The sequence below is a fragment of the Manis javanica genome, chromosome 10 (genome assembly GCF_040802235.1).
Source record: "Manis javanica isolate MJ-LG chromosome 10, MJ_LKY, whole genome shotgun sequence".
NCBI lineage: Eukaryota > Metazoa > Chordata > Mammalia > Pholidota > Manidae > Manis > Manis javanica.
In genome coordinates this window covers 21,154,594-21,177,648 of record NC_133165.1, presented here as the reverse complement: position 1 = coordinate 21,177,648, position 23,055 = coordinate 21,154,594, and the positions used below count along the sequence as shown (strand labels likewise).

Genomic DNA, 23,055 nt, shown 5'->3' with positions numbered 1-23,055 from the left:
TCAAAAGGTGGTTCAGTTAAAATGAGGACATTAGGGTGTGCCTAATCCAACCTGAATGCTGTCCATATAAGAAGAGATGCCCATGTAAGGGATGGGCATGCCCAGAGGAAAGGGCCAGTGAGAAGGCAGTGAGAAGGCAGCCATCTGCAAGCCAAGGAGAGAGGCCTCAGGAGACCCAAACCTGGAACCCCTTAGGCTTGGGCTTGCAGCCTACAGAACTGTGAGAAACAAATGTCAGTTGTCTCGGCCCCATGGTCTATGGCTTTGATTCCGGCAGCCCTAGAACACTAATGCAGTGAGTTACCTCAGCAGCTACTGAGGCAGGATGAGCTGGGGAGGGACAAAGCAGGTGCTGCCTGTTCCCCATGCAGCACTTGTTCAGGTGGGCTGTATAACTGATGGAACAGTGTCCCCCAGAATTCTTGTCCACCTGGAAATAGGGTCCTTGCAAATGTAAATAGTGGATGATCTCAGTCTAAAAATCATTCTGTATTTAGAGCAGGCCTTAAGTTTAATGACTGGTGTTTTCCTAAGAGAAAGAAGAGGACAATGTGGACAGACACACAGAGAAGAGGCCACGTCAAGATAGAGGCAGAGATTGGAGCGATGCAGCCACAGCTGAGGAATGTCTGGGACCACCAGAAGCTGGAAGAGGCAAGGAAGATTTCTCCCCTAGAGGCTTCAGAGGGGGTACAGCCCCTTGATTTAAGACTGAAGACCTCCAGAACAATGGGAGAGTAAGTTCCTGTTGTTTTAAGTCACTCCATCTGTGGCAGTTTGTTACAGCCCCCACAGGAAACCAATAGAGGGGAAGATGTGCCTCTGAACGGCCCATAGGACCACGAGGAAAGAAAGATAGGGACTTTGCCCAGCTTCCTCCTATGTACTGTTTCCCTCTAGGAGACCGCGGCCCTGAATCCGTGTGCCTCCTGCTGCCGCTTTGGCAACCATGTGTGATAGTGGGGTTTCATCCAGGTCTGAAAATTATAAGGGGAGCCAGACCCAGATCCAGGTAGGGGGAGTGGCTGAAGGCCCAGGACAAGGGCACTGAGGTCATCTGAGCAGGAGATACTATGTGTCCAGTATAGATACCTGACTCTTGTGGCTGTGGTGAGAATTAAATAAAAGAATATGTGCAATGGGTAAACACACAATGCCGTCTGTCCGTACAATGGAATACTGTTTAACGTTAAGAAGGAAGGAAATTCTGATAACATGCTTCAGTGTGTCTTGTAGATCAATCTTGAGGATATTATGCTAAGTGAAAGAAGCCAGTCCCAAAAAGATAAATACTGTATGATTTTTCTTGTATTGAGATTCCTAAAGTAATCAAATTCATAGAGTCAGAAAGCAGAATGGTGGTTGCCAGGGGCTGGCAGGAGGGAAGATTGGGGAGTGAGGGTTTAATGGGCATAGAGTTTCAATCTGGAAAGATGGAGAATTCAGAGGCGGATGGTGGTGATGGCTGCTCAACAACGTGAATATACTGAATACCACTCAATTGTACATTTAAAAATGGCTAAGATGTTTTCAACGAACTGGAACAAATAGTTCAAAAATTCATATGGAAACACCAAAGACCCCGAATAGCCAAAGCAATCCTGAGAAGGAAGAATAAAGTGGGGGGCGGGGGGGATCTCGTTCCCCAACTTCAAGCTCTACTACAAAGCCACAGTAATCAAGACAGTTTGGTAATGGCACAAAAACAGAGCCACAGACCAGTGGAATAGAATAGAGACTCCAGACATTAACCCAAACATATATGGTCAATTAATATATGATGAATGAGCCATGGACATACAATGGGGAAATGACAGTCTCTTCAACAGGTGTCCAGGGGTTGAAAGCTTTATCCCCCCGTAGAACTGCTGTCGGTTTTCCCTCATCCTGAGCCTCACAGGACAGAGTGGACCGCCCCCGAGGGCTGAAAGGCTCTGGATCGGAGGCCCAGCACGGAGTCACGCCAAGACTCACCCCTGCCGCTGCCCCACCCGGTGACAGGTGGGGCCGCCAGGGCGACCAGGTCTCGCGTCTTCGCGCTGCCTGCCGGGAACCGGAGCCTCTTCCGGTTGCTCCGGGCCACGGAACTCCGACTCCCATCGGCCCCCCGGGAAACCGCATCGGGGACGCGCGGGCGCTGTCGGCACTCGTAGTTCCGTCCGTGCTTCCTAGCCGGAAGCGGGGACGAACGGGGCTGAGAACTACTGAGGCGAAGGTACGGGAGGCGGCGAGGAGTCAATCTGCGCGTTCGTGGGGTGGCCGGTGAGGCAGTCAGAGGTGCCTGGGTTGGGTGGAAGGACATCGGCTCGCACACACGAGGAGGGTTGAGCCGCCGCCGCCGCCGTCGCGGTTGTCGCGAGTGCGTAGTAGGGACTGGAGCTGCTGCGGCGGTGACGCCGGGGACTCTGTTGCTAGCCCCCAGCCCTTCTGCCTCCCACTTCCCCGGGTCAGCACGGCCTGCTCCTCCCCGGCCCGTCGTCCCCGCCTCCATTTCCCGCCCTCTCTTCACCACACACACGCCCGCCCCCCCGCCCCCCGATCATGGATCCGGGCAGTGGCAACGGCGGCGGCGGGGGCAGCAGCCGAGGGAGCAGCAGCGACTCAGTGCCCGACTGCTGGGAACAGGCGGACATGGAAGCCCCCGGGTCGGGCCCGTGCGGCGGCGCCGGAGGCCTTTGGCGGCGGTAGCCGCAGAGGCCCAGCGTGAGCACCACAGCGCGGCCTTCAGCCGTCAGCTCCACGTCAGCGCCAAACCCTTCGTCCCCAACGTCCACGCCGCCGAGTTCGTGCCGTCCTTCCTGCGTGGCCCGGCCCAGCCATCGCCAGTGCCAACCACCACGGAGCCGGCAGTGGCGCGGGAGGCCCTTCGGGTAAAGGGGCCGGGACGCGGGAGCAGCCGAGCGGGAGGCCGGAGCCCAGCTTAGTGGGGTGGGGGGACGGGTCTGCGGCTCGCCTCGCAGGGCGGGGGACGCGCGGCCTCGGGGCCTGGCGTCACGTGGGGCGCTAACAGCGACGCCGGGCGCGGGCAGCCCTGGGTGGGGCGGCCCAGGGTGGGGCGGCCCAGGCGCGGCGGAGGGCCTGGAGGAGCCGTAGCCGGGTGTCGGGGAGGGATCTGGGGCTCGTCCCTTCCTCGGGGGCCGCAGCTACCCACTAGAACTGAGAACCGTATGGGACGGAGAGGGGACCGCGGCCATCAGTGCCACGAGGCCCAGACGTGGGACAACTGGAACCAGGAGGTGGGTGGGCGTTGAGCGAGCCAGACCCGAGGAGCTGGGAGGACGAGCGCCCGAGTTTTCCCTTCACCTTATACCTAGAGAGAGCGTTTCTTGCTCCAGTTTCTATGATTGAAACTGTAATAACGTTTTGGGTATCTGGCACCGAAGTGTCCTGAAGGAATCCCAAGATGCATTGCAGTCTTGTGATCCGGCAGAAACTGTTGGCCATCACTTCACAGATCTTTTAGTTTTGTAAAGCATTGTGTAAGCTTGTAAAGTTAACAGTGTCAAAAGTAAGAGTTCCTCCTGTAATGTGTATAGGAAACTACATTGATGTGTGTTCTCTTTTTCTTAAGTGGGACTTGTCTTCTTAGTGACACGTTTAGAATTTTAATTTCGTCAAAATCGGATAGCTTATTCAGGCTGCGTGGTATTGTAAGTCACTCTTTATGTTCACGTGTCAGTAATTAGCCTGTTCAGATACTTGGTAGTATAGCTTAATAGTTGTCACGTGCCATTCTGACCATAGCTAGTAGACTGTTTTGTGTGTTTTCAAGTCAGGTTTGGTCTTTGAAAAGCTTTCTGTATTTCGGGGCTGCTTAAGTGATAGGATGACATGCTTTCAGGTACTGATGTTGTGGGAATGTCAAGTGAGTGAAGTTAACTATTCTCCCCTGTATAAAAAAGTGCTTATTTTACGAACTGTCAATATTGGCTTCAAGAGAGAAAGGAATGTACCTTGGTGAGCCAGGGTATTGGAGAACCAGATCTCAGATGTTCTTGGCAATTTGTGAGAATAGACTGTTGATTTCTCTTTGAAGTTCCATGTTGTATTTCCTAGATAAATGGACATCATAAAAGTCTCTGGGAGTTTAGCTTCTTCAGAAACTTGCTACAGTTTCTGTATTAGAGGCAGAGAGCTTGGAGAAGTACTTCTGTGAAGTAAGTACATATATGAGCACACTTTGAATTTGGTTGTTTGATTTTCTTGATGTTTTGCCTTTGAGCAAGGAAACTTAGTTTTTATTTCTTTGCTTAGATCAAGCAGTTTGGCCTACTTAAATAAAGTTCACTTACCAGCCCCTAAAAGTGCGCGGTTCCCCATACCTTATCATGCAGATTCCTTTTATCCAGCCATTTTCTTGTTTCTTTTTTGGACGTCCCTCCTCACTCTGGAGCCACCAGCACCACTCTGGCTAGACTTGGAACTCCATTTCCAGCTTGTCCACCCATCAGCCAGTGAGTCAGGAAGGGACAGCCATCCTCAGAGCAGTGATCTGGAGTAGGCATTGTTGGGTGACGAGTCTTTACCTCTTAGGTAGGAGAGCTGTCTTTCCTCTTACTGGCATGTGCCAACTTGCTGGTTTATTCTTACTCCTTTTCTCTGTGACACTGTTAGAAGTGGAGATGTAAAAATATGTAAGAAAGCGATTATAAGAAAAGTACTTTGTTACTTGGTGGTCAGTTTTTTTCAGTTTTATCAAACTGTTTTGGTGTTACTGACTTTGTCAACTGCTTCTACAAAATGCCAGTTCATATTTTTAAAAGTGTCCTCCTTAGGGTTGTCTATTGGAAAAGAATGGTTTCTAAATTGAGGTCCAGAGAGATGTGGGACTGTTGGATTGCATGTTTGAGCCCATTCAGGTCCATAAAGTACCACCATCATAGCAGACAACTATGCGTGGAAGAAGCAGAGAAAAAAATTGAAACTTGCCCTCAGAAATTTACAAAGGGGGAGCCATAAAAGTTTCAAGTTTTTTTATAGTGAGGAAATGAACAGAAGGGGAGCATGTTTTCTTTGGTTGTTAAGCCCTTGTTGAGATTTGTTGTGGGTCCCTGTTTTTAAGCTGGATAGGAGGAAGAGCTCTTGAAGGAGGAAGTCTAGAGGTAGAACACTGAATGACTTCCTAACTGTTCCTGTCCAGGGTGAATATCTGTCATTTCTCCTGAAAACAGGCTAGTTGGGTTTTTCAGGTGGTTCCTTGAGCAGCCAGTTGCCGTAAATGTTTTTGCACAGTGTCAGAAGGCTGCTGGGTGGTTATGCCTGTTTCCAGCCATCCCAAGTCAAAACTTGGGATTCAGTGTTGATCTTAGCTCTCTGAAAAAGTAATACAGGTTTCCAACGGAATGATTCAGTAGAATACAAATTAAATGTAACCAAGTGTAATTCATTGAAGTTCAATTCTCTGCGGATCCAAGTAAATTGACTACGTGATGCTCTTTAAAGTAGAAGTCCTGAAATGAATGAAAATGTGGAAGACAAGGGTTGTGCGTAAGAGAACAAACATTTTCTACACTAGAATGTACTTATTTTACTTATTTTGAGTTTCAATTTGCACACAGTTCATTCTTTTTTATTGTTGAATGAGAAGTAAGTTTAGCGATTTAATTCAGGATTACTTGGTGTCTTAGTCCATTTGGGCTGCTGTGTAGTACCACAGACTAGGTAGCCTGTAAACAACAAAATTTATCCCTCACAGCTCAGGAGGCTGGAAGACCACGATCAGGGTGCCAGCCTGGTCTGATGAGGGCCTCCTTCCCTCTCTCAGATCAGATTGCTGGCTTCTTGTTCTCACATGGCAGAAGGGGCAAGGGAGCTCCCGGGGGCCTCTTTTATAAAGGAGCTGTTTGTGAAATGCATTCGTCAGGGCTCTGCTGTTATGACTTATGGCCTCCAAAAAACCCCACCTAAGTCCAATACTTGGGACATTAGAATTTCAACATATGAATTTTGGGGGGGACACAAACATTTCAGAGCATAGCACTTGGACTTGTAGAGCATCCAGGCTTCTGTAGTAATGGTGTGGTGTCCTTTCCACCATCGCACCCTTAACATCTCTCAGAACTCTGCCAGTAAAAATGAATATAGAATAAAACCAGCAGTTCTCAGAGGTGGAACTGTCTCCAAAACATAGCACATTGTATTATGGAACCTGAATTTTAAAGAGAAATGTTCTGTTTCGTAGAACATACTTGGTTTTTGATGGGTGTCTTTTAGTGGGGAAGGAATGTTCCTTTTTTAGTGACAGAGATATAACTCACACATCACAGAATTCATTGTAGTGGTTTTTAGTATATGCACAAAGTTAATGCAGCCGTCACAAGTACGTGGTGGATGCTTGCTAATCACTGAGTAGTCTCAAAAGTGACTTCTTCAGGGTCACCAGAGTAGAGTGCAGAATCTTATGTAATTGTTTTGTTCAGAAGGGCTCTTGGGCTTTATTATGATTTTAAGTGATACCTGTTGACTGAGAGATAAGTTTAGACAGAAGATAGATGATGTTCTTGACTGGATTTTCCCTTTCCCATGAGACTGAAATCCCTGCAGTAACAAAGTCTTCAGTGGGACAGTAAGTAAAGTAGGCAGAGAAGGTGAGGGGAAAATATTGTTCCAGGAGTGTTATTTCTTTTCCTACCTCGTTTTCTAGCTAGTTATTTCTTACCTTGACTTAACCAATTATTAGATTTGGGCTCTTATTTCCTGACTTTACATGCTTGCTATGGCTCCAGCGTGAGGATTTAGGGAGTAAGTGAAGGCATTACATGAACCAGTGCTTTCCTTGTGAGCAGCGATTTGAACTGGTAAGAAATTTTGATTGAGAACAGACCCTCTTTGGAGCAGCTTTTATTTACTGCAGGTTTTGTACATGGCTTTGTTCTGTCCCTTGTTTTTCACCTTCTCTGGAATTGTACTGCAAGAAAAGGTAGTGATTAAAATTTCTGAGGGCGAGTTAGGGAAGTAGAGAAGATGACAAATTTTAAGCCTTGTTTTGTTTTTGTTTGCTGGGGAGGAAATGTCTTAAAGTGTTAAAATATTAATGTTTTTCTAGTCGAAGAGAAAGGAATGAAAAGGATTCGATAGTCTTTTGTGGTGAGTTGGCAGTATTAGAATGGAATTTTTTGAGATGTAAGTCTAGTTTGTGCTCAGAATGATGTATAGCAATTAATGAACAAACATTTTTGTGTTTACAGAACGCAGGATACTGTGCTGGGCACTTGAAGTGACACCACAAGATGAATTAATCGTGGTCCTGGAGTCTAGAAAGAGGTCAGACCCCCAATTTACTCTACTGGAAGACATAACATGGTTGAGAGGGTTTCAAAGCTGAGCAGAGGAGTTGTTCATAGGTGCCCTTTGTAACTCATTTCAATCTTATCCTAATCATAAACCTAGAGATACATTTTCTGGTACTGTTCTTTGTTAATACCATAAGTGTTTTTTAAGTTCAGATATAATTCACATAAAATTTACGTTTCTTGTGTTTCGGTATTTTATTTCAGCTTGCTAGGAAATTGCTGGAGTAGAGCATCAGTTACCTTTTTACACTGCTTGGTGCTCATACCTAACAGTGAGTTACTGCCATTATGAAATTTTGATTGAGAATAGACGCTCTTTGGAGCAGCTTTTCTTTACTGGTATGTCTATTGGGCATGTTAATTAAGAATTTCATCATTAAATTCACAGTTCTTAAATTATTGGGAAGCAAGAATATGGCCACTAGGTGAAAGTTCTTGATTATTCTGACATCCTTAGGCTTCTTTTTAAGCTGTCATTTGTGGATTCATACCAAAGCTTCTTAAAAGTGGTGTCCTTGTTTTCAGTAGTTTATAACAAAGCAGGCTATGCTGTAGGTGTATTTTTTTCTAAGTGACTTTGTTTTAGGAAATGTAGTTGTCACAGTACTCCAGGTGGAGCCAGTTCCCCATCATAATTCTGCTTTCTAGGTGAGAGAAACAGTAAGGATTTCTTGAGCATCTTTCACCAGCCTAACCTAAGACTGGTTACACCCAATCCAAACCACATTCCATCCCGGTAATTGTAAGCCACTCGCCTTGAAACAAGCAGAAAGTGCATGCCTTAGAATGTCGTTGGGGCAGCTTCTGGGTTGACCGTTTCTATAGAAGCACAGTGGGCCATTGTACTACTCAGTGGTGTGTCCAGCTCCTTTGGATGGTTGGTTGTCTGCAAAGTATTTTAAGTTCACCTACAGTATTTTTGAAGTAAATGGGGTATAAATTATAAATAAACCTATGTTTTAGGGCTGTTTGAAAAACATAGTGGATCTTAGTTACTCTGCAGAAAGCCCACTCAGGTGGATGTGTGTCATTGCTTTTAGTGAATGAATAGTTCGTAGAATGTTAGGGCTGAAAGTGACCCTGGCAGTGTAGTACAGGTTTGTCAGAGAAAGAAACTGAAGCGTACAGTTACTCAGTGACTGATTCAGTGACAGTGGAGTCTGGAATTTGTTTGCCAACTGCTAGCTTATTGCCCTTTCCATTACACTGTGCTGTTGACAGGGGAGAAGGGCATCCCTGGGGCTAACATCTTGACCACCAACCAGCATGGATTTCCTGAGAGAGGCCCTAGAATTTGCCTTTCTTGTGTTTATTCTTCAAAAGTTTTGTTAATATGGGGCTTTGAAAAGCTTGTAATAATAAACTTATTGAGCAGTTACCTGCTTCATATGCTTTTATCTTCACAACAATCTCTTGAGGTTATGTTGAGTCCTTTTGTAGATAAGAAAATAAGGCTCAGAAAAGCTAAATAAATGAGCTGACATCTCCTAGTAAGTGGAGGAGCCAGGGATAGACTCTACATCTGATTTCAAAGCTTATTCTAGTAGTAATAACACAGGTAGTCTTCTCCCTCTTATTTGCTATGAAAAGGTCTTTTTGGCTGAGACACTTTTTCAGAAACTGAGTCCATGAGATTGTGGCCTATGGCACCGCCTCCCTGTTCTGTCTCAGTAGTAGCAGGGTGACATTGTGATAAGTAGGCAATGCTCTACTTTGAAATTACTTCTTCCTACATTTTAGGAAATAATGTGAGATCATTTGAAACAGCTCTGTTCACCGCTATAGCATTGTACCTTTTTATTTTGAGAGCATAGGTAGTTAAGGCAAAACCATGGACATTTCATGTGTTGTGTGGGCGTTTGGCTGTGATGTCTGCCTTTACTGGTTCTCAGTATTGTCTGTGGGAGAGAAATACCTCAGGCAGGCGGATTTGTTTGGGAGCGTATGGTCATCTGGCTGCTAGAGAATTTTTAGTTCCTTACGCAAATTGTACTTGAGCATCTCTTCAGTATTGTTTCTCTAACCCCTTCTTGGAAAGCTGACACATACAAAGTTGTTTTTAGTCTATTGAACCCTGATGGAAATGCAGTAAATATATAGGTGGACTGCTACAGATGGTGAGAATACTGAAGTGATAAGACTATAAGGAACTAGTGACCTATGAAAACCAAAAGAAACGGCTGCAGTCCAGGCCCAATGAATTACATACTTACTCGGTATGTACACCGTTTCAGCCTGTGGAGACTTTACAGGAGGTTGGAAAAGGCTCTGTGTTTCAGAAAACCACAGTCATTCTGGAAGTTTCTAATGTCTTAGGGAACCAGAACTGAGATCTGTGTGTAGGTGTGCTTACAGCTGCAAGAAGGATCCCACCCTAGAGTATCTCAGAAGAACTATCCTAAGCTGGGTAATGGGGTGTGTGGGGGGTGGGATAAAAGTGGAAGGTTTTGTACAACTGAGTATAATCATTAAGAGGATCTAGAACTTGCACATAACGGCTCTTTAAATTAAAACTAAATGTTTCAATTTAAAAGTCAGTTCCTTGGTCACAGCCTCCTTTCAAGTGCTTAATAGCCACATGTGGCTAAGTGACGGTCATATCACTGCACAGAAACAGAACTTTTCCATGATTGCAGAAGCTTGTATTGGACAGAATTTTGTCACACAGTTTCTTACTTCAGTGTAGTGTAAGACACTGTGACGTTTGCAACAGCACTGAAGTTTTTATTTATTAATAGTGAACACCATTTAGCTGCCAGGACTAAGAAATTTAAGTAGGATGACTTTTACATATTGTTGTTTTGTGTGTAAAGAGATGAAAGATTAGTTTTATATATCTAAAGCAGTACACACTTAAATTGCTGATTTATGGACTATGTGGATTAAGCACCTTAAGAGTTGGCCAGACGTTATATTTAAAATATAACTTGAATTGAAACCTGGCTTTCACAGCCCACCACTAGTGTGGCCTTCACTGTACCCATGAACTGGCCAAGTAAGAGTCTCTGTGTTAAAGTCCTTTGATCCATAATCAAATCTTTAAAAAAAAATTGTTTTTAAAAATTGAGGTGAAATCCATATGACATGAAATTAGCCATTTGAAAGTGGACAGTTCAGTGGCATTTGGTACATTCACAGCGTTGTGCAGCTTACTACATTCTCATCGCCTCCAAAGGAAATCATCCTCTTTAAGCAGTCATTTAACACTCCCCTTTTCCCAGCTTTTGGCAATCAACTATTTACTTTCTGAGTGTATAAATTTACCTATTGTGAATATTTCATGTGAATGGAATTGTACACGTGATCTTTTGTGTCTGGCTTATTGCACCATTATCAAATTTTAAGTAACAGTTTTAGGATTCACATTATCATTTGTGTTAAACCATAGGCAGTTCTGTTGCCTGACTGTCTTTTGGTAAAATCTTTCACTTGTTTTAAAATTTTTGGTAATATACCTTGTATCATAGCCAGTTCATTAATCTTCCTTTATCATAAACAATAGCATTAGTTTCTTTTAGTTTGAGGTATGGCAGTTTTATTAACTAGAACACTTCTGATAAACTTTCCCACCTAATTAGAATTGCTCTTTTTTGAATACTTGATGAGGGTGTGCTCCTGATGAGGATGTATCTTCTGCACATGGAGATGCCATTAGAAAGTATGAAACTGCTTTCACTCCTTGGGAGGTTTACTAACTTCTCCTTGACTAGCAGATACGAAGCGTGCAGGACTTGGTAATCAAGCCCCAATGGGTATATTTGCCAGCCATGAAAAAGTGACTTTGGACCTGGTAGAATTACAAGCCTATGCGCATTAGTAGCCAGTAAATCTGGATGTGATGTATATTATGAATAATAGGAGTAGAATGAGAAAGGGTTGGAGATGTGTGTGAATGCGTATGTGTGTGAGAGAAGAGACTGGGTACAAATACACTGACAAGTTTCAGTGTAAAGAACATGTTGCTGTAGCTGTGATTTTTCTGGTTCATTGTTCCAAAGTCATCAGTTCGCAGATGTTGCCACCATTGCTATTTGAATTGTAATGTGATCCATGGTCTGAATGCAAAGATAAGCTTTTTTTCTTCCATCCTGGGGTAACTATTGTCAGCTTCTGATTTTGAGGCCCTTTAATGTCATCATTATGTGTATATTAATAACTTAATTGCTGTTTGTACTTGACCCTGTCTCTGCCTCTGTAAGCTGTACAAACTGAAGACAAATGTGTTACAAATGTAGGGTGTTTTGAAAAATAAAACCATGAATAGATTTTTATTATGCTGCATTATGCAGCCATAGAGATAGTCTTATGACTGATGTCACTGTCCTGAGAGGTGCCTTACAGCCTGAGGCATGTATTGTGTATTTGTAAATCTAAGAGTTGGTTGTAGAACCAGGTGTTGAGGTGTGTGTACTGTTGGGTCTTATAAAGCCCATTTGCAGTTTGGCATGTCTTATAAGTGATGGAGAGCCCCCCATACTGATTGTCTCAGTCTTCCTTGCCTTACAATGCTTGACCATCCGGTGTCATCACTTACTTGGTTTACTTTTACTAAGGGATTTTCAGCAGGGGCTGTGTGAGGAAGGGCAAGGTGGCGTTTGTGTAACTTGGAGAAGCCCATTCTAATACGTCAGAATGTTAGCTAAGTTACCGCTTACTTCATAGGGTTGGAGGGGTGGTTAAATAAGATAGCAATCAGCACAGGAGGGCGCAATAAAAATTTAAGTGGATTTAGGGTAACTTGCCACAACCTCCAACCCTGCCTCCAGCACTGTGTGGATTTGTGAGTGTTTCTATCCCTGTCTGGCCCATAATAGATGTGCAGTATATGTTAGTTGATAGAATTGAACTGACGGCTCATTACATATTAGGGAGTGGGGAGTCACTTGCTGAATATCTCCTAGGTGCGAGGAGTTCTTTAATTGCAACTAAACAAATGCATACTCTCATTCAGTGCTCTGAGCAATCCTGTCAGGCAGCTGGCATGTCATTTCCATGATTCAGTGAAATAATTGCCTCTCACCACTTGTACGTGGCACTCTAGGCTTTAAAGCCAGGAGTCAGCCCAGTGCTGGCCTCTCAGCACCAGTGTCTGCGCCTCCTCCATCCTGAGGTTGGCACGTCAGCCTGATCTCCGAGCACTGCCTGACTTTCTCTGGAAGTTGAGTAATTTTTCCTTACTATACCTTTAAACTTTTCTTTGAAATAGGAAGTGAAAAAAAAAATCTTTTGTGAAGTAGAATTACTGTTCCTTCCAAACCTAGTTCAAATGCTTTTTCCATTTCTGTTAACATCCTGCTAATCGCATAGGTTGGGGTGTCTTAGACCATTCACTCTACCTTCCTGCACCTGTCCGGTGTTGCCCCTGTTACCTCTGTGCTTTGCCTCTCCAGCTGCACTGTGCCGCGGTGGGAGCCATGCTGGTGTTGCTGGCTGAGGTGTCTTTCCATTTTAAGGTCATCCAAATACCACTGTATGGGATCATCTGCAGCAGTGACACTAAGTATGTCACTTCTCAAGAGATGTTGGTTGCCCTTTACCTTTCAGGGGCAAGATACTCCTTTCTTCACTACTGCATGTTATAGAAGATTGGGCTGAAAACTTTTCTTGACTTACAGGTCTTAACACTCCAGGGGAGTGATTTTAAATATAACTTTCGCAGATTATGAATTCAGTGTTTATTGGCGTGCAGGATTTATGTGACTTCAAATTGTTCAGTGTCTTTTCTGCATCTTGGAGATTCTTTAAAGCAAGGGCACTTTCATACCAGAGTATCATTAGGCTTTCAGATATAAAAAGAAATTTAAACCTTTAAGTGTCAGTATATATTTCTCATACATCTCTTTCAGTGATACCAAATAGATTTCAGTGTGACAATTGTGGAAACTGGATTGTTGCTTGATCTTAGAATTCTAGTAGAGAGACAAAGCCAGTGTCATTTTAATCATCTTTTCTGAGATGTTGCAAGGGCCCATTCATATTTCAGGGACTTTATACGAATGTCCTTTTTACTTTATTGGTATCAAATAGAATTTATTCAAGGATCTTGATGGTAAAACATGTATGATTATAGAATTTTAAAAGGGCTAATCATAGCCTTCTTTGACTACAGCTACCAAGAGAAACTAGAGAAGTAATGTGTCTTTGTTGAGCAAAATCATTAATCTAATCTGTGTATGCTGCTGAATACTCTTTAAATATATGACAGAAAAGTTTTTGAAGCAAAATATGAGAATAAGCATACTTTTATAAGTACATTTCAGTTACTAAAAGGATTCAAAGTTGGCTGTGATTGGTAGATTTTTACACGTAGGTTAAACAGACTTATAGTTTGAAAACCTGAGTTAGTTGCCATTAGTTAGTTCTGGATTATTGAGATTTTGTTGGGTTATTGAACTTAGGTTTTTAGTGTATTTTAGAACATAAATAAAATAGATGTATAGCTTCAATTTTTAATAGAACTTATTTCTATTAAATAGCACCTGTGGAACCTTCTCAAGAGGAACAATCATGTGAAGGTAAGCATCTATAATATGACTCTTTGAATATCTAATTGAGAAAACATTTAAGTTGCCTGTAGTGTATAAAGCTAAATATTGTTTTGTAAATATATATTATATCTCAATTTCTTGTCTAGGTTCAAATTCAGTTGTTAGCATGGAAGTTTCAGAACCTGTTGGTAAGAAAATTTCTGACCATATTAATATAATATTATGAAACTCTTTCACTCAAGATTTAAGGTGCACATGTAAGTGTTATGATTATTGTAATGCCTACATTTAACACTGACATTGAATCTTTGTGTTTGGATTAACCATGCCATGATAAATTTAGTAGTTGTCAATATAGAGGAATTGGGTGGAATAATGCTAGTCAGTTTAAATAGTTATACTTGTTCCATTTACTTTGTGAGAAATCCTTCCTTTGTGTAACTTTCTTATTTTTAAGGGTTTTATATTTACAAAAATTTGATACCAAAGATATTACTTGTAGAGGGAAAAGAAAAGAGCCCCTAAATCCTGTGTTCTGGTTTTAAACTTTCCCTTTTTTTCCACTGTCAGGGCATTTTGATGATGGAGTTACTGGGTTGTTACAAACGATACATCCCCTGTTCACATTTTGTTTGTCCTTATGAAATGAAGCTTTATAAAAATAGAAATCTCTCGTAGTCTCTGAGTCAGCTCTGGTGTCAGCAGTGAGGCCAGCTTGAAAGCTATTATCCATTTCTGTTGTGAAAGATACTTTCCTATGTGTCACTAGACATTGGAAACTGGAACTAAATATGCAAAGTTCTATTTGTTGTTTAAAAGCATCTGTGTTTTAAAGTATAGACTCTAAATTTTTTACCAGAATACTGAGTTAAAATACCTTATTTCAGTAGAAAATGGGGAGACAGAAATGTCTCCAGAAGAATCATGGGAGCACAAAGAAGGAATCAGTGAAGCAGAGCCAGTGGGTGGCTGCTTGGGAGGTGGCAGGCCCCAGAGGAAAGTGCCCAGGAGATGATGGAGGAGGAAGAGGAGATACCAAAACCCAAATCTGTGGTTGCACCACCAGGTGCTCCTAAGAAGGAACTTGTAAATGTAGCATTCATTAGGCATGTAGGTAAGTTGCGTTCACAGCAATAAGAAATGACCAGAGTTACTGTGTACAACAAACAGAACATCTTACTTGGCTGCTTGGAGATGTTTAGTGAAACTGGAATTGATCTAAATGTCTTGACTTTTAACTTGATTTTTTAGCTGGCAAAAAATTGCCAGCACTTTGTTCTTGAAGGTTGGGCCAATTAACAGTTATATAATGGAATAGAAGCTGGAAGAAAATAAGCTACAGTATATTTGTATGATGCATAATTGGTCTCTAGACCACTGATGATGGCTCAGCATATTATGACATTTATTAACATTCTAGAAAATGTGCCTATTTTTTGTGTGTGAGCTTCAGTTACTCTGTTAACTTTATAGGATTGACTTTACTAAGTAGTTTGATTTTGCGTAATGTAAGAAATTAATTGGAGTGAGTTCTGCATGCTAGTCAGGTTGCTGGTTTAGCACAAAACACCCTACTTTATTTATTCAGGTGTTCTCTGTCTGACTTACTCCCAAAATTGTGAAAGGAAAATACAGGATTATGTGTCCTTTTTTCTTCTCTTGATCTCTGGCTTCCCCTCTTCTTTTTCAGTAGCCAGGACCCTTTTGAAATTTGTAAAAGCACACCTGTATCTGCTAAGAGTGAAAGGCAGGCTGGCCACCTAAATGGAGCTCTCAGTCCTGCTCTGCTCTTGCTGTCCACTGAGGCTCTGCTGGGGTGATTTATATTCTGTGGTTGATGTGCTCTAAGCTAACGGTCAGGGAGGAATCTGTCCAAAAATTCATTTCTTTATCAGTAAAGCAGTTCTCAGTCATTGTTGAACTGCAGGGGATCTTAGCAGCTTCATTTTACGAAGAAGAAGGTAACTAGCCAGAGCGTGTGCCCCAAATTCCTATCATTTCAGTGGCTGTTGCAAGATGTAATTATATCAGCTAAATGATTTGGTGTATTTAATTGTTGGTATTTGGGGTTTTTGTCTTTTACACCTGGTTTACACATTGTTGATTACTTTTAGATGCTGGCAAGTCAACCATTGGAGGACGAATAATGTAAGTATTTTCTGTTAAATAATAGAGTGAATTTAATGGAATGTTTTGGGCATGCCCCCCCCTCTGAGTGTGGCTTTTTTTCCTGTATAGTTTTAATGTTATCCATAGATGGACTGCATATCAAAGGGGCATCAGATGAGACACTTGCTAAAATGCAAATCTTATGGCAGCACTTACCTGCTTGGAATCTTTCACTCTCTACACAAACCTTTCACAACAAATTCAGACTTCTTGAGATGATCTATCATGCTCTCCTGGCCCTCTGAAAGCCTCCCAAGTCTTACTCTATTTCACACATACATGCTTGCTCTTGTGTGTATGCACACATACACATTCATGCACCCACACATGCACTCCAATAGTTATGTAAGTATATATGCAGCTCTTGCAATAGGATAACTTTTTAAACTATACCTTTACAACTTCACACAGGCACCTTCTTGTCTCCTACCCTTCTTTTCAACATTTAGACTCAGAGCAAATATTTTTCTGATCCCCACAGTTTGGGGAGAATGAATCCGCTTAGAACTGTAATTAATACCAATCTATGCATATGTCTACCCAGTGTATCCCAGCCATTCTAGTGGAATTTTACCTGGGTGTTTCTGCATTTCCCAGTGGAGTTTAAGTACCTTGTAGGGAGAGACCATGGTTGTTTGTATACAAAGTTTGGTACAGGGAATATAAAATAACTAAATACATTTTGTAAGATAAATGACAAATTAATAAGTTTATTTCTTGGCATTATATGTGGAAATTGATATTTCTCTCCTGGTTTTTTACTGTGTCTATTTTAAAAACATGTAAAAAATGTATTAAGTATAAGGCCAGTTATCCTACTATATAAACAATTAATATGTACATACTATGCAAAAATCATTTTATCCTACTATACAAAAAATGATTGTTAGCCTTTTGTTTTATTTCCTGAATTATATCCACATGTGTTTACAATTTAATATAAAACAGAATATTGTATAATTCAAGTTTTTAACATGTATCTTTAAATAAAAAAGAATGTTATTTTTAACAAGTTGACTATAGTCATCTAAATTGTAGGATAGTAGCTTGTTATTTTTAAAGAAAATAGTAACTTTGTTTGGAAGAAATTTTAATGAGCCTTTTAGTTATTCTAAGGAGAGAATAGAGTAGATTGGAGAGACTGAGACAAATTGGGAGTTAATTTGCTCAGTAAAACAATGCAAAAGAGACTCCCCTTCTCACATTACAATAGAATTGCTGATTTTCAGCAGGACACACAGCTGACTAAAACGAAAACATTTCCCAGCCTCTCATGTAACGTGACAAAGGGCTACACAGTAAGATGTAAGAGAACTCTTCCTGCAACTGCAAGGGAAAACTGGTGCATATTCCTTACCCTTCCTCTTCATTCACTCCTCTATTCTGCTTCTTAGAATGTGCTATGATGGCTGGAACCCTACTCATACACAGACACTTCTATAATGACCTTTGTTCAACACAAATCTGATATACATCTCTGATTGTTTTGTAGGGGAGTATTCCTAGAAATGGAATATATGCTTAATGCATTTGGTCAAAATAGCCAAATAGCACTCTAGAACAGTTGCAACAAAATACAGTCACACAAACAATGGATAAATGTCTCAATTCAAAATTTGTAAATATCACTGGACACTCTTATGTTTGAATCTTTGGTAATTTTTAAACAAAGGCATCTCACTGAATTTGAATATGTACTTTTTGTATTTTCTGATTGGGCTAAATTTTACTCATTATGATGCCTTTTATAATTTTTTGCTTTTAGTTTTTTATGTCAACTTTTTCCTCTATTTAGTTCATTGTATTTCCCTAATAACTGAAGTAGTTACATATTTAAATTTTTTACCTATTTGCATTAAAGATGAAGATGAGAATACTTTTCTAGTTTGAAATTTGTCTAATTCTCATTTTTTATATACATGTATATATATATACATGCACACACACACATACATACATACCATTATATAAAATTCTCATTTCAAGATACAAAATGTAAAATTATATATTGAAAATATGCTTCTTTGAGAAATTATATTAGTATCTCGTGGATTATTTATTGTTAAAAAATTCTTATACATGTCTACACATACAGAGAGAGTAGAAAATAATGTCTAACATAGGCCTTAACTTAAGGTTTGAGAGGAATTTTCAAATTCATGTTTAAAATACCTTGCCTGTACTCACACAGCTTAATAGAATCAAGAACTATTTCAGAAACTGGTATTAATAAGACCTTACTACTCAAAGACATTCTAAAACAAGCAGATAAATCTGTGACTAACTTGATTGTTTAATTCAGGAACTTCCTAAAAAAAGATTTTTCTGAACAACATACTGCTCAGAAAGCTCTCCCTCAGAACGACAGATTTCTCCTTAGGGTAAACAGCCCCCTTTACTAGGGCAATATATCTCAACTGGGCAAAACTCCTGCCTATCAAAATACTCATCAAACACTTACTTCACTGTGTCCACCAATCCTAAACAATTCTGCTGTAAACTTCACACAATATAATGAAGTTGCTATATGAATGAACTTGCACTTGTCTAATACCAGATACCAAAACCTTATAAATCTATAGCCTTGACAATCCAACACCATCCACACACATATTCTTCAGAAGCACTACCAAGAAACATACCAAGGTGGCAAGTTTAAGCCTCCTGTATTGCAGTAAGATAAGCTTGGCTTAGATCAAAGGATAGGTCACTGACAGTTTATTTGGTGGCATTTTTGGAGATTTAGAAGTAGATCATATGGACTCTATAGGAGGATGAGACTTTATGTGTGGCTCCTCTACCCTATTAGATTCCCCTTCTGCCATGCCTTTCTTTAACATGTCCTTTGATGTCAGCTAGAGGACATTTTCAATTCCTGTCACTAGGAAATCCACACTTCCCTTAAGGGTAGTTTCTAGTTTTTCTTCTACTGCTTCTGCCTCTTTTTCATCTTAGACTCTAGCACAGGTTTTCAGTTACTCAGCTGCTTTAAGACCCATTCTTGGAGGAGTGGGCTGTGGGCAGAAGAGTGGGGAAGTCATGCAGAGAGCAGAAGACGCACAGATGGCAAGAATGAGCTTCTAATAAAATATGTCCAATTAGTTATTATGCGAAAAAGGGACCTTTTTCTTCCCCCATCTTGGTTCACATTATTAAATTCCGCCTTTATAATCCTACAGGATGAATGTGAGGAGACAGTGAAAGCTACATCCTATCTTGTATGGCATTGTTCAGTAGATCTCATAGATCCTGCATCTCTGAGTAACTGGGTTGGCACTGAGGGAGGCATAAATCCCTTCTGTCCAATTCCACAAGCTGGAATTTTTATTTCTATTATGCAGTAAACTGTGGGTCAGAGTAAATTATCAAGTTTGATTGTATTTCAATGTTATAGCAAAGAAAATCATCTTGATTTTAGCAACAGGTAGATTGCCAATTTGGTTTGTCAGATATCATGAGTATTGAAATGAACATATTTCATAAGTTTATACAGATTTTCCTGAAGTTTTCTTCAACACTATTAACATATAATTATAATGCTTTGTGAGTTTCATTTATCCAAATCAATTGACTACTTTCAGCATTTTCAACATTTATCTTATATCATCATTTGGGTACCAAAGTAACATGTTTGCATTCTGCACATTTCAATTTTTCAATGTAATTGTCTTTTTCACAAAATATTCATTGTATTTTCCAGAGGGAAACTTACTTGTACTTTAGTATTTTTAAAACTAAAGTTCTTCAAAAATTTCACCTATAAATCTTAGTGAAAATATAATAGTGATTCGTAATATTTACATAAGAATATAAATCACTTATTTTTTTTTTCAATAAATTGCTTATAAATATATTCTGGTATTCTATTTTTGCCCTTAGACAGAAAACACACCTAATTTTTCATTAAGATATGTTTTTGCAGCTGTCATATTTAATATAATGACTATTATCTCTTTTTTTAAAAATGTAGAGAAAAGTTTTACAAAGTCATTTTCATAAATCCTAGTCCAAATTACATATATCTTGAATTTTATCATGTTTTTATCTTATAAAGAACCTCCTTATTTTTCCCTTTTTTTGCTTACTAAAAATGTAATGTACTAGATATAGTTACAAATCTGTGCAACATTCAACTCAGTAAATGCTTATTGAAAACCTACTATGGGCAAGATGCCCTGGAAGAAATATAAATTAGAATCAAACAGCTCTTGTTTTAAGGAGCTATGTTGTATCATATGAAAAGAGCTGGAAGAAAGCCCTGATAGATTCAAATGCTACAGAACATGATTAAAATAGTTTAGAAATCTCTAAATTATGGTGAAGATTAAAAAACTAGATTTGGACCTAATCTTATAAGTTACATTGGAACCAGATGAGTGGAGTTGGAAGGATACTGATTATAGCCAATGGGCAATGAAAGGAGGGCATTAAGTTCCATAGTGTCTTCTGAGAACGGACACAAATAGTCCCATCTTATCTTCCCAAAACATGTTTTGTTGATTTTGTGAACTTGAAATGCATTGTTAAACAGGTATCTGATGGAGAGGTTGTCCTTCCCCTATTAAATAGCCTACCGACCGCCGAGGACAACCTGGCCAGGCAGTAAGTAGAGTTTGGGCACATGATTAAGCAAAGCTGGAATGTAGTGCATTTGTAAAGAAATTATGGGCAGTGACCCTGGAAAATGAGTAGGCTATATTATGGAGAACCCTATATAAATCTTAAAGTTGTATTGTATTAGATCTTTATCTCAGTTCACAAGATAATTTCAGAATAGTAATGCATTAAATTGGCTTTTTCTTACCAGTTATGATTCTGTTCAAAGGTTAGAGAGCTGCCACCACCACAAGTTATCTTTCCCTTCCTGTGTTCAGACACTCAAGTCCTAAGGAGCCCAGTTGGGATAAATGAGATTCCTCAGCAGTAAAAGATTTTTGATATCACTCTTGCATAAAGAGAATGCTTGTTTTAGTGACTAGCTAAGCAGTTATTCCTTATCTCTAATTCGGTTTTTAAAAATCATTGTGATTACTCTCTGGGTAAAATCCCATGTTCCAATGAGGCATCTCGGCCATCTGCATGACCGCCTCACTTCAGAGATGTGGGCAATCAGCCATTGCCACTCCCTGTATTGTTTCTTCTGTGTTGTGTTAGCCCTGTTATCTTCAGAGCCCAGATTTATGCAAACAGTCTCCAGACATAACTTTGGGTGGTGAGAAGACAAGGTTAACTAACAGGAGCCGCATAGGCGTCCCCTCTCTGAAACTTCTACAAAAGACTAACCCGGGAAGCAGAAAGAGTCCCAAGGATCCTGCCTGACCTGATGCACCTTAGGAGGCAGTGGGAAGGAATGGACACTTTTCAAGCAGGAGCATGGTAACAAACTGAACATTGCTGAAAACAATTAAGCAGTAATATTAAAGTTGGATCACAAGGAAAAAATACATTATTTAAATAGACCAAGTATAAAGTAATGAAAGTCAGCAGGAGACATCAAACGTCACAGCTTAGATTTAAGAAGCAATCAGAATGCACAGGACAGTGAAACCAGCAAGAGGAAGGTGAGAAGGAAGAATTAACTCGGTTTTAAAGTCTTGATGATTGGGAAAATATTGAGCTTATAGACACAAATTAAGGAGAAAGAAGTAGTTTTGAGGTGTGTGCCCAATAAGGAATCTATGTCCAGAAGACAAAGGAAAATTAGATATGATTTATGAAAGAAAGATGAAAATCTGAGATTTAGAGATACAGATTTGCTTCACATGCACGAGATGAAAATCCTACATTGCAGAAGAGATGGTGAATCGTTACTAGGTGAAAACTTTGTATTTGTGAAAGAAACAGCAGATAGCTTTGCTGATTTTTAAAATGTCACATTAATCCTAAATAAACATTTCTTCCTTATTAAAACTATAAAGATAATGGTGAATTCTTCATGGTAATACTGGAATAAGAAACAGAGAAATGTTATAAGTGGGACTAACAAGGAAGTTTAATTTTGAGAAGTTCTATCCTTGGTTATTCATGCTTTAGAATAACGAGATCAGTCAAAATAAATTACCCTCCGGTTTCAAGTATTGATGGCCATTAGGCTTACTTATGTCACCAAATCATTTCATAGCTCTGAGAAATCTGTTGAATCAAAGTGGGTAGATTAATGAGGGAAACTTCTACAGGATTTTCCTTTATTTTAAATCAAGCACAAAGAATTGCACAATACATATTCTGGCATTTTGAACCAAAAGTGTGATCCTTACAGGCCTCAGGCAAATGCTCAGTGCTTTCCAAAGTATGAAGCACACAGTCAAGAAGAAAATTCACACCCCGTTAGAGCATACTAAATCAACAGCTGTCATATTAAACCCCTCTTCTATTTCCACTGTTCAGAAAATGTAGAAACTAATCTTAATGTAAAGGTTCAATATAAAAACTACATATTATACATGAAGCTGGAATTGTGGTAAATAAAGCAGATCAATGAATAGTTACCAGCCATGCTATATTTATTTTTGCCATTTAGACTTCTCTTAAAATATGAAAATTTAGAATAAATATATTTTATAATTGGAAGAGAGGGTCCTAAGAGATTATTTCACCAAAAGATATGTCACAGAGCTCATGGGAACCAGAGAAGATGGTTGGATCATTCTGCAAATGTTTATCCAAACTTTACCTTTAAAACCTGCGGTAACATATTATATACACACTGAAACATCACATGCTACATATCAACACATTATTTGTCACTCGTTTTGAGAATATGCCTTGAGGGTATTTCAACCTGGAGGAGAAGTTGCGATAAAACTTGTAATTAAACACCATGAAGAAATTGCAAATTCAGCTTGAAAAATGTATTATACATAGCAGAAGCAGTAGGCTGAATATAAATAAGAAGAATAAATACAAGAAAAGGTAAATTAATAAAATAGAAATAATGAAAATAATATAACTAACATGAACTAATATACTTAACTTCCACTTTTCAATATTTTATGTTTAGCATAACTGACCTATTATTCTCAGACACTGACCTTATATGTATTAAATGCTATCACTTTCACATAAAAAGTTTAAATATATAAATGCTGCTTTTAACTTTGAACACA

At 40.0% G+C, this 23,055-nt stretch overlaps 1 long non-coding RNA gene across 1 annotated transcript; it reads left to right on the top strand.

The window, feature by feature from the left end:
- Positions 1 to 4,163: 4,163 nt before the first annotated feature.
- LOC140843991 (uncharacterized) lies at positions 4,164 to 13,762 on the top strand. The gene is made up of 3 exons (XR_012122004.1): positions 4,164 to 5,487; positions 7,188 to 7,263; positions 7,497 to 13,762. It is a non-coding gene; the product is annotated as an uncharacterized lncRNA (long non-coding RNA).
- Positions 13,763 to 23,055: the final 9,293 nt, after the last annotated feature.